Source organism: Canis lupus, chromosome 16 (genome assembly GCF_011100685.1).
Source record: "Canis lupus familiaris isolate Mischka breed German Shepherd chromosome 16, alternate assembly UU_Cfam_GSD_1.0, whole genome shotgun sequence".
NCBI lineage: Eukaryota > Metazoa > Chordata > Mammalia > Carnivora > Canidae > Canis > Canis lupus.
The window spans coordinates 51,703,142-51,714,737 of NC_049237.1; the positions used below are offsets into that span (position 1 = coordinate 51,703,142).

The 11,596-nt window shown below is 38.6% G+C and overlaps 1 protein-coding gene across 1 annotated transcript in view; it reads left to right on the forward strand.

The window, feature by feature from the left end:
• Positions 1–324: 324 nt before the first annotated feature.
• LOC119874678 (ral guanine nucleotide dissociation stimulator-like) overlaps positions 325–11,596 on the forward strand; it is a 369,613-nt gene continuing 358,341 nt past the window's right edge. The window contains exon 1 of the mRNA XM_038560471.1: positions 325–427. The gene's annotated coding sequence lies outside the window, so the exon portion shown is untranslated. The remainder of the gene's footprint in view (positions 428–11,596) is intronic.

Consider the following 11,596-nt stretch of genomic DNA (forward strand, 5'->3'; position numbering starts at 1 on the left):
CTGCGCGGGGCGCCAGGTCCTCCGCCCCGCTCTCTCCCCCCCCCGCAGCAGGTGCACCCGGGAGGGGGCGCACGGGGGCCCGAGGGCAGCTGCCAACCAGGGTTCAGACGCGGAGGAGGGCGTGCGCAGGTGCAGGTGCGGGTGCAGGGACCCGGGGCTCGGCCGCTTCCTGTGGCCCCGCGCACCCCCCCCCCGCAGTGCGCAGGTGCGGCAGGGCGCCGCGGGGTCCAACGGGAGGGGGGGGGGGGGGGGCCAGGCAGCGCCCTCGACGCGACCCGCAGGTGCCGGAGCGCAGCCGGGTCAGGCCCCAGGCGGGCCCTGCACCCCCCAGGAGGGCCCGGCTCAGCGGGCGGGGCTCCCCGAGAGGCCGCGGTTGCCTGCGGGGCTCCCGAGGGTCTTCCCCGCGGCGCATCCCCTCCCGCGGCAGGTAAGGCTCCGCGCCCCCGCCCCGTCTGCTCCAGGGGCCCCTCGCGCCCGCAGGACGCCGGCCGTTGGGTCGTTGGGCTGGTCCGGGCGGGGGGGCGGGGCGGGCTGTCGGGCCCCGGCGCCCGGGCCGGCCTCGGTCTCCCCGCGCAGGGCGGCCCGCTGAGGGCTGCGTCCCCAGAGAAGCCACAGGCCAGCCCCGGGGCAGGCCCGAGAGCGCCGGCGGGTGCTCCCAGGAGGAGCCTGGCGGGGCCTGGCGGGCTGCGGGGGGGCGGGGGGGCTTCTCCGCCTCCCCCGGGGCAGCACCAGGAAGCCGAGCAGGGACCCGGGGGAGCCTGGGCCGCTCTTCTGTCCTGGAGCCCGCAGCCCGGAGGCTCTGCTAGCCTCCCCCTGTTGGGGCCGGGGCACCCTGACACCTGCCAGCACCTGCCGAGGCGGGGCCCGGGGCTGCAGCAGGGCCACCCCCGCCTGACATGACCAGGCCTGGGGGGCGAGTCCAGCAGCTACATCCGTGCACATCCCTAGGAGGGGAGGGGACGGCCTCCCGCCTGACATGACCAATGCTTGGCCATTGTTATGAACCTTGGCCTTAGTCGTTTTTCAGGGCGCTTAGTGGAAGACTTTTCTTTTTTATTTTGAGAGACCAACTTACAGCAGGAATCAGTCTTTGATTAATTTGTTCCTTTCTCTGTTTAAAAAAGTACTTTTTTTCCATTAATATGTGAGCAGTAGTTTTAGTATATTACACCTCTTAATTTGTAATGCCTTTAAAATTATGATTTGCCTATCATTTAAGTGCATCATTATAAATTAGATCATAATTTAATCTATGTATTTTTCCTGTATATGAAAGGTAGAACAGAAAGCTTAGGAGTTATTATAAATATGACTGACAATACGGTCTAATTATAAAAATTATGGTGTCAACAGACTTTTACAACTTTCATCATGGAAAAGTATTCACAGAGTTTCACCCTTGCTTTGTTTCAATAGAGATAATATTTACACAGTAAAAGAGAAAATTAAATTGTGCAAAAATAAATTATATAGGCTCTAACAGGCTCCCTCCATAATCCCCAAATGATAGCCTGTTCTCTAGAAATCACCAGATATTTTAAGGTTTTAAAAGGTTTTTAAAGAAAGACCTTAAAATATCTGGTTTTGTTTGATTTGATTATTAGTACCATCGTTCTAAAGAATGCAATTAAAACATAATATACCAATTTGAGTTTACACATCCTGTTGTCCGTTCTTACAGGCAATAAATGGGGGTCCAGCTTCTGGAGGCAGTTAGGTCTTGAAAAAAAATACCTGAACACTCTGTACCTACAGTCTCTAATTTTTAAGCAGAATAATATTAACTTATATCTTAAAAATCTGTTGTTAGGGTTCATTAAAATGCATTCAGCATTCAAACTGGAGAGATTTACAAGTCAGTATCATGGCTATGTACATATTATTAACTACATAATTAAGGTTAGCGATGGTCTCAAGTAAGAAAACATGTATCTTTTTCTTTAAACCACGTGAAGGAGCATGTTCAAGCTCTCAGGTTCAATTCATTCTCTTTCTTACACTTTATCAACTGCTTAAAACAATTATCATATGTTAGACTGCTTTGTAATCATACCATAACTACTGGTACAGTATTGTGATTTTCCTGGAGTTAATATCTTGTGGATATAGAAAAGTCATATGAAATATTGCAATTTCTATAACCTATTTTTTGATTGGGAACTACATTATCTTGATCAAAGAGCCATCTTTATCTTCTTACTTCTCAAGTGTATACATGTAATTAGATTAATTGCTAAAAAGACAGTCTTCATGGGGCCTCCTTTGTCTTCCTTTCATTTGAATCTTGTTTTAATTTTCCTAGAATACTTTCTTAGGTTAGTTTGGATACTGGAGTTAGCTGAGTCAGAAATGACTCCAAATAATTGTTACTTTAAAAAAAAAGGTAGTTTGTTTCTCCAATAAATATAAGGTAAAGCAACTCCATAACTGTCAGTCTTCTGTTTCATTGCTCCATTATCTCAACACATGGCTTCATTCTCATAGTCCAATATGTCTACTCCAGTTTCCTCTATGATATTGTGATTTATGCATGAGGAGTGAAGCGATGAGGAAGGCTGGGATGTAGAGGGAGGATTTCTTTCTGTTAGGGAAAGAACCCTGACAACTCTTATGTTTATAGTGCAATGGTCTGAACTTAGGCATAGAGCCATACTTAGCCGCAAGAGAGATTGGAAAAGTTTGCTTTAGCTGGATGACCATTGCTCAACAAAATACTCTTATATTGCGAGAGGAGGTTATTAGAGGGCAGCTCGCTGTCTCTGCCACAGTTCTTGCTCTTGAAAAGATAAGAATACTTGCATATCTTTCTTTTCACACGCAAAATTCACAAAGTTCTTTCCATTCTGTCACCCATCCCAGGATTTCTAGCTAATGTGTGGTCTTCTCTTTCAGGGTCAATTATAGTACCAAGTGGTCTGACCATATATAAACTGAACTTAAAAAAAACAAACAAACTAAAAAACAAAGGCAGCTTATCTGTACACACTCCCCTCCCCATGCCAAATATGCAGTGGTTTGGTTAACATAGGCAATCGCAATACAACATACAATTTGAAAAAGGGTAAACAGAAATAAAACACTGAACAACTGCTCAAGAGCTATTATCCTATTTCGCTTGGTCAGAATTATGAAGCCTTTAGGCAAAGGCAGAGAGGTAAATCCCCTGGTAAATCCATATCAGCCCTGTACTGCTTTCTAGGACAAATCCCTATGTCCTTCACAGTTGAAATTTGTTGTGCTAAGTGGTCCTTCCTTTTCTGTTGTCTTCTGTACCCTTTATGAGATCTACAGAGCATTTGCAGCTAAAGTTTTCCTGATGCAGTTTTGGGATAGAACACTCACAGGCTTCTGCAGACATGTAGTCTCTGCAACAAAACATTTTTAGGAGCACCTGGGTGGCCCAGTTGTTTAAGCATCTGCCTTTGGCTGAGGTCATGATCTCCTGGTTCTGGGATGGAGCCCTGAGAGTCAGGCTCCCTGCCCGGTGGGGAGCCTGCTTCTCCCTCTCCCTCTGCTCCCTGGCTCTTGCTCTTTCTCTCTCTCAATCTCTATCTCAAATAAATAAAATCTTTTTACAACCTGACAATACATTTTTTAGCCAAAAAAAAAAAAAGAAGAAGAAAAAGGAGGTTTCTAGTGTTTTTACTTTTCATCAATTTCCTCTGCAAATGAACCCAGATGGAGAGCCTATCTGGACATAGAGATTAAACCTGAACACTCTCATCTGTGTATTGGTGTTTGTGGTTTGTCCTTCAGGATCTCTCAGATGATAGGAAACTGCAACCTGGCCAGTTGTTTAACATTTAACAGTTATCACTGAGTTCTTATTGTACCAAGTTGTATTGTCAGTACAAGTTTGATGGTTGTCCAATTTTTTTGTGTATTTTTCAAAACGTAGATCTTTTAGAATTATGCATTTTTCATCAGAACTTTGAAAACTCAAAAAAAAACTTTGAAAACTCATGTCTATGTGTTTATGTCTGGGAACTCAATGTGCCTTTCAATTAAAAGATTTATCAGACAGTTGTCTAATTAGTTCCCATAGATAATTGCATCAGTCTTCCTGGCCTTTGTCAATGTATCTATAATCCTATAACCAATGTTAGTAAAAATGTTACTTTTTTTTACATATTTTCTAACTTTGTTGGGATTTATAGTTTTGCTGTGATTTTAAGAGGAAAATTAAATTTAAAATGTGTTCCCAATCCACTTCCATTTAAAACAACAAAAAACATACAGAGATGTGAATAAAGACTAGAGCTTTACAAATGAGAATATTTACCAGGACTATTTCCAACTCCCAAACTATTTGGGAAGACAAAAGTATTTTAATAATACAGTTTTCTTTTTATCTATAATAAGTAAAAGTGTAAGTTATAAATTCATTTATTTTTACTTTTAATTTTTTGTTGTCATTGACGTATTTAATATGATATTATTCACCATACTGCATATTACAAAGTTAGTGTTACATTCTGAGAATTTTGAACAATAGAACTAAGTTAAAACGATCGACTAAATATCACAATCTCTCCCATGACTGTGACAGCATGAAAAGCAAGATGTATTTTATATGTAAATAAATGTGGTTTGGAGCTACGTTTTTCATTCTCAAGTGATAGTAGAACTTTCTGATTGATGGCTTTATGTTAATAAATAGCTGGACTTTGGGAGACTGGGCTGTTGGAAACACAAAGCAACTGAACAGTGGAGCAGTGGAGAGGAGCATTTGTGTGCATTGTGAATGAAGTTACATATTTATACTTAAAATGCTATTTGTCATACATTTTTAATCTTTTGACCTCATATGAAACTTTTTGATCAATCTTTAGAACTTTTTTTGTTTATCTCTGTATAAATTCACACATATTCATCAATCTGTCTACCTGGGCATGATTTAATTAAATGAGGATTTCACCTGACTTCTTAGCTGATTTTGATAATATACCCACATTTTTTTCTTCAAAGCCCCTAAAGAACAATGTACAATAAATAAATGTAAAAACTCAAATACTATTCTGTTTTTGTGATGTTTGACATAAGCCAAGTAATGTGCTTCACAATAGGCCTGGACAAGTATGATGAGAGAGGTAGATTATTCCAATGCTAAAACTTCTTCCTTGTCTCTATTACTCCTTTAAACTTTGAATCTACTTGTATCCTTTCCAGTTCATAAATTATTTTTGAAGGATATGTTGTAAAAATATCCCTAATATTGGCTCCCCCTGCCCTTGAAACCATATTTTGGTGACTCGAAGAGCTAAATCTGAGTGAATTTAAGAGAAATAAGATATTTTGCGGGGAACTTGGGTGGCTCAATCAGTTAGGCATCCAACTCTTGATTTCAGCTCAGGTCTTGATCTCAGGGTTGTGAGTTCAAGCCCTATGTTTGACTCCCAGTGTGGAGCCTACTTAAAGATGATATTTTTAAAGGGGAGAAAATAACTTGTGTGGGACCTGAGAGAAATGGCATCAAGCTAGTTTGTATTATCCATTTCATTTTGTTTTGTTTCTTAGTATGTAGAAAGGAACTGTGTGTGTGTTATATTCCTGAGAATAAAATTGCACAAAATATAGAGTAAGGAAGGAAGAATAAAAAATTGCTAGAGCATAAAACTTAAATGGACAGAGGAGATTCTATCTAGAAAATAAACAGATTCAGTTGGTATAGTACTTTGACAATTGATTCAAGTAACAGTTGGAAAGAGAGTACATAAGGTGCAGATCCTGAGAGTGGGTATGTGTGGTAGTGGGATTCTGTAGAACATTTTTTTAATGTTGAAATTAAACCAGCAAAGGGTAAATCAGGACATCTCCTGAAATTAGGGAAAAGGGAGGAAGGAGAGCTAGAATTTTTGAGGAGAGCAAAGACAGTAAAGGAGCCATCTAGGAGAGTGGAGATGAAGGACCTGGAGTTGTGTGATTGTTGGACAGCCTAAAAGCTCCTAAGGTTTGTGCCATCACATAAGTAAGTTGATTAGTTGCAAGAATGCAGAAATAAATGTAGACAATTGGGTTTAACTCAGAAGTGGTGCTTTTTCCAAGTGAGTTTAAATTAAAAAAAAAAAGAGGGGAGAGACAAGGAATTGGTAAAAGAAACATTATATTGATTGACCATGGTATTTAAGATGGCTAAAGACAAGAGGACACCAATAGGTAAGAGGCAGTGGAAATGCAGTAACATTTGTAGCCCCTATGGTGTAGAGAGATTCTTGGAGCCTAGATCCTTTTTTTTTTTTAAGATTTTATTTATTTATTCGTGAGATACACACAGAGAAAGGCAGAGACATAGGCAGAGGAAGAAGCGGACTCCTTTCAGGCATCCGGATGTGGGATTTGATCCCGGACCCTGGGATCATGCCCTGAGCCAAAGGCAGATGCTCAACTGCTGAGCCACCCAGATGTCCCTGGAGCCTAGATCTTGAAAGAAGTGACCTCAAATGCTAGTTGGCAAGGATCAGAGAAGGAAATGCCTGAAATTGAGATGAAAGATATGCAGAAATCTAAGGACAAGATTGTGGTGAGTTGCTTTTGTAGGGTGAAGAATAGGAACATCAAGGGAGAGGACTCAAGGTGTCAGAAGTGAAGGTGTTGGAAGGATCATCTATACACATACTGAAATCCCAAAAAGACAGGTAACCAGTAAACAGGATGACAGTGAATTGGGAACTGAAGTCATCCAAAAATAAGGATTAATAATGTAGGTATTGGGAAACTGCACAATAATTTTCATAATTGGAAATATAAAGTAATAACAAGAATTTTATTTTATTTTTTAAGATTTTTAAAATTTATTTATTCATGAGAGACACACACAGAGAGAGAGAGAGAGAGAGAGAGGCAGAGACACAGGCAGAAGGAGAAGCAGGCTTCATGCAGGGAGCCGACGTGGGACTCAATCCTGGGTCTCTCGGATCATGCCCTGGGCTGAAGGCAGGCGCTGTACCGCTGGGCCACCGGGCTGCCCTAACAAGAATTTTAAATGCAGATAGTTTTAGGGAAATGCAGGAGATAATAGTTTTAAGGATGGAATGAAGAACAGGAAACACACCTTTTTATATCCAGACCCAACGGTTCAACATCTTTTCAGTGGCATAGAGAACAGTTTCTATGTATAAAGACTATGTAAAAGCACTGACCTCTCAGGCAGAGTGCAGGTTTATTGGAACAAAAGGAGTAAGGGTGTTCAGAGAAAATATGAAGACAAAGTGGATTTTGCAGATGATTGGTCATTTCAAAAGGCATGATAGAAAGAGTTCAGGAATTGGGGAAGGCTTAAAGTGATGAGAATAAGGAAGATTTAATCAATTTGTAGATTGGAATGCATAAGATGCCTAGTAAAATGAAGGTTTAGGCTTCCTGTGATCACCTATTTACACAGGATGAGAGGGCATAATGAAATCAATTCCATCATATTTGAGACAGATGACAGTGGCAAGGCTATGGATTTTAGAAGGGAAGGACATCCATTGATGTCTGGAACTTACTCATGATCCCTGTCAAGTGAAGCCAAGAGATGAGCAAAGTAAATTTGGGGCAGACCGAAAACCAAATTCGGAAGCTATGAAAAAAGTAAATGGCACTTGGCATGGTCAAAAACACAAAAAGGCCAGGTAGGATGAAGATAATTGAGATGAGGTCAGAAATGTGGCTAAAGGCCAAACCATGTAGAAACCAGCAAGCTCTAAAAGACTTGAGTTTAATTTAGAGTGAAATGAAGAGTCTTTAGAAGGTTTTGGGCAGATTTAGATTTAGAATGGCTAATATGAGATTTGTGTAAAATAAATATCCAGGTAAGCAAAAATGGTAGCTTAGAAAAAAGGCACAAGTGATAGAGGTGTTGAGAATTGGTAGGATATTGCCTATATTTTGGAATGAGGTCCGAATTAGATTTTTTGTTGGAATGGATATACACTTGAAGGACAGAGAAGAGTCAGAGATCATTTAAGATCCTTGTTCTAGCCGCCGACCATTGAGTTTCCATTTACTGAGATGTAGAGGGCTGATGGAGAGATTTTGTCTATATGGAGATAAAGTCAGGAGTTCTGTTTTCAACAAGCTGTATTTGAGATATCTATCAGACATGCAAATGGAGCTGTTAAATGAGAAGCTGGTTTTATGAGTCTCGAGTTCATGGATAGGGTTGAGGATTTAATTTACACTAATATTTTATGCTTTTATTTACATTTTTTCCTTAAAAATGTCATAGTTATACTATTGGTATTTTTTAGTCAGCATTTTAACTTTTCTCTGTATGTTTTTAAAAATGAGTGACACTTTCCTCTTTTCACCTTTCTTACCCTGCCTTCTGCTCATTCCTTCGAGAAGTTATATTTGATTTCTATACTTATTAACTCTTCATTCATGATTTTATCTCCCTTTGCATTGCCCTTTCCCTGGGAACATGGTCCCATTTTATTTGCCTGCTCATTAAGTGTCTCTTTTCATTCTCCTCTCATTCTCCTATTCAGTTCAATATTGAGCTTTTCTTTTTTCTTTTTCCTAAAATAAAATATTTCATTTGAAAAATCTCTAGTATGTTACCTTATGGATGCAGGGCCTTCTCATATCAGTCTTGTTTTTTATATATTTATTTTAATATTTTTATCTGCTGCTTTATACATTAACTTTGTTATAGAAAAATTATTACCTGTTTATGAATTTGATCTCTTAGGTTTACGAGATTATCTTTTCTGAACATTTTGCTGATTCTTGGTTTTATATTCCTGTTTTGAATCTGAGATTCCCATTAGGTTGTTTTGAGAGTACTACATATAGCTTACTATACCCTGCCTCCAGGTCTGGTGCTGCATGTGTGGTGATATATACTTCCAGATGGTATGCCTATCTATGACTGGACCTTTGAGCATGGAACCTTTTGATTAATCTGTGTCTCTTGCACAGGGTTCTTTTCTGCTTTCTGGCCAAAGGGTCCTCATTATTCCCTCCTTCCCTTAGGGTAGATGTTTCTGTTGCCTACTGTTTAGTATGATAAGTGAGGGATAAAAAATCTGATTAGCCTGGTTGTCCCTCCAAACAAACATTCTAAGGCTTTTCCCTATCTCCAAGATGTCCCACATTTGAGTTCAGAACAACTCGTATAACAAACAGAATTGGTATAGAAATGAAAGCACATTCTGAGTTTAGTCACAATCTTCCTACCAAATGTATGCCAGGAATTTAACTAAATACTTTGTATGGAATTAACCATCAGATGCACGAAATAAATCATATTATATCCCCAGTTTGCAGAAGAGGGTTGTATCAGAGTCCAAATCATTTTACCAAGGTCAGTATAAAATAATCCATCCAATTTCCGTTTGGCAACATGGCCCATACCTAATCCACCATGATTTTCTAGCAGGTCTCAATGAGATGTGTGTGTGTATTTCCTTTTCTGTAATTTGGGTGTTAGTCCTTTGTCCACTCTGGATCTCCTATTTCAGGAATGACTCCTTTGTTCCTATCTTTTCTCAGTGATGTTCTCACATCGTTGCCCTTTCCTGGGGAATTTTCTTTTTTCTGAATTAATAGTGAAGGGATAATACAAATTACGGGCAAAGTATTTATAGCAATTATCTATATTCATCATTTTAAGTCTAGCTACAACTTTGAAGTATTTAAAGTTTCCAGCACTGCAATTATGGCTGTTTTCCATGTTTTAATTGTTACTCTTTGTGTATGAATGTGAAAAGAATTCGGGATAAATCTGAATTCTCTTAAATTATATATAGCATTGTGTTTATGTCTACATTCAATTTTCTTTTTTTTTCCTATGGAAAGGGTCCAAAGATTTCATTAGTCTTCAAATTGTAGTAAACCACAAAGACACACTATGTAGGAGAAACATGTCCCTACATACGCATATAATACTATGCTTCTATTTTCTAAATAAAATGGGAAACTAAAAAATGCATACAGACCTAGCTACATGAAAATAAATATTTTTCATTGGATTTACCATTGGAAATGAGGGTAAAAAGAGATCCGTGAAAGTACAAAAATGCTAAATCCTAAATCTTGCAAATATAGGAGAACAACAAATGAACATTTCTCATTTCCTCATAAAATGTAACATTATTTACAGACCACATAAAACACACAAAATCGCTGTAATGGTAGTAAATATGTATTATCATTCTAAATCAAGCCATAACTAATGACACTCTGGGAAAGGTTTAGCTTATACTGAGGCTAGGTGTCTTGCAAATGAAAAGCTATTTAAGTGCTAAAATCAATTGACTATATAATACCATGTTTTCTGATGGGAATAGTGCACAAAAGATGCCTGGAAGTTGTTTGTTACAATGGCTAAATCAGATTCTACCTCTGGTTATTATCAACCCATACATTCGTCATTATAAACTGCTTCATATTTATTTTATTATATTGATTTACTTTAGCACCCAAGACAGTTTGTACTCCTACAAAATTCAGAAAACATTGATTTACTTAAATTATTCAATACTTTACTGTATGGCTATTATGTCATTTAACATTTTAGACAAATCAATACAACTTTTTTTAATTGCCTGTCACATACCTAAGGTATCGCAAATGTGTATCGCTGGAATCATTAATTTGCACTATGTTGATGACATTTTTATAAATCAACTAGCTTAAAACCATAAAGTGGCATATGTGGGGGGAAGTACTAGGATATGAAATGAATAATTTAAGCTAGTTGGAATATATAACTGCAGAATACTTTATTAAGTTTATAATAATTCTATTTCTCAAATAGCTGAAAGGTGGACTGCTGTCTTCTGAGGACATTGTGTATGTTCTTTCCCCTCTTTTAAGTCTACGTAAGTATGACAGATGAGATGCTAAGTAACCTCAATGCAATGTTTTCTATTCTGAGAACTCTTCTATGGAGAATTTTGACTACAAGGTAGAGGAACCACACTGTATTTGTGCAGAAAAAAATATACTTCAAGCATATTTTTGTATATCAAGTGATAGTGTGCTATCCTTGTGTTTTAGACGAGACCAAAATAATCAAAATGGTAAAAAGAACTCATCCAACAAAATGATCATCCAAAAGTGTTATAGGTCAACTTGCTGACACTATGTCCTTTTCGAACATTCTAGAAAAAGTTATTGTGCATGTCTCAGTTTTCAACCTAGGATATAAGGCCTGCATGGGCAGGAATTTACATCTGCTTTACTAATCATATATAATATATATATATAATATACACACACACACTCATATGTATATATACACAATATTACATATATTTTACATGTAATTACATTCCTAATAATAGGTAATCAGTAAATTCCTAATAATAGGTAATATAAAAGTAAATATTTCTTGATAAGCAATGGATCAGAAAGTATGATAATTGTTCTGTATTTTATTTAACTTGGGTACTAGCACATGATGCTTGAGGAAGCTACATTTGTATTTTCCTACTATATCTAATAATATTGTGTTACATAAAATATGTGCAACATAACAAAAGGTCATGTTTAAGTGGATATGGTGGTCATATTACATTGAAGCTGTATTTGAACCCAGTATCATTATTGCTAAGATATCAGCTATACATTATAGAATGATGAGAAATATAGCAGAGCTCGAAGAAGA